The sequence below is a fragment of the Palaemon carinicauda genome, chromosome 10 (genome assembly GCF_036898095.1).
Source record: "Palaemon carinicauda isolate YSFRI2023 chromosome 10, ASM3689809v2, whole genome shotgun sequence".
NCBI lineage: Eukaryota > Metazoa > Arthropoda > Malacostraca > Decapoda > Palaemonidae > Palaemon > Palaemon carinicauda.
The window spans coordinates 138,995,204-138,995,463 of NC_090734.1; positions in this window are offsets into that span (position 1 = coordinate 138,995,204).

The following is a 260-nucleotide window of genomic DNA, read 5'->3' on the forward strand; positions in this document are numbered from 1 at the left end:
CCCCACAATTACAGTGTATCGCCGCGACCTTTGGGGACTGTAATCTCGTGTGCCGCATTATTTCGCACGCCCCCCGTCGAGTCGGCTGCCCTCTAATCACGAACTCTCTCCCAACACGTACGCCCGCATCAGCACGTGAGCTACCACGAGCAGTGGATGGGGGAGAAAAGCACACGTGCCAGGCGAGAAACTTAGGAATTGTTTGATTGAAAAAGGTCTTGGGGGTACCACTCGGGGAGTTGGGGATTGCCCTGTGAGAA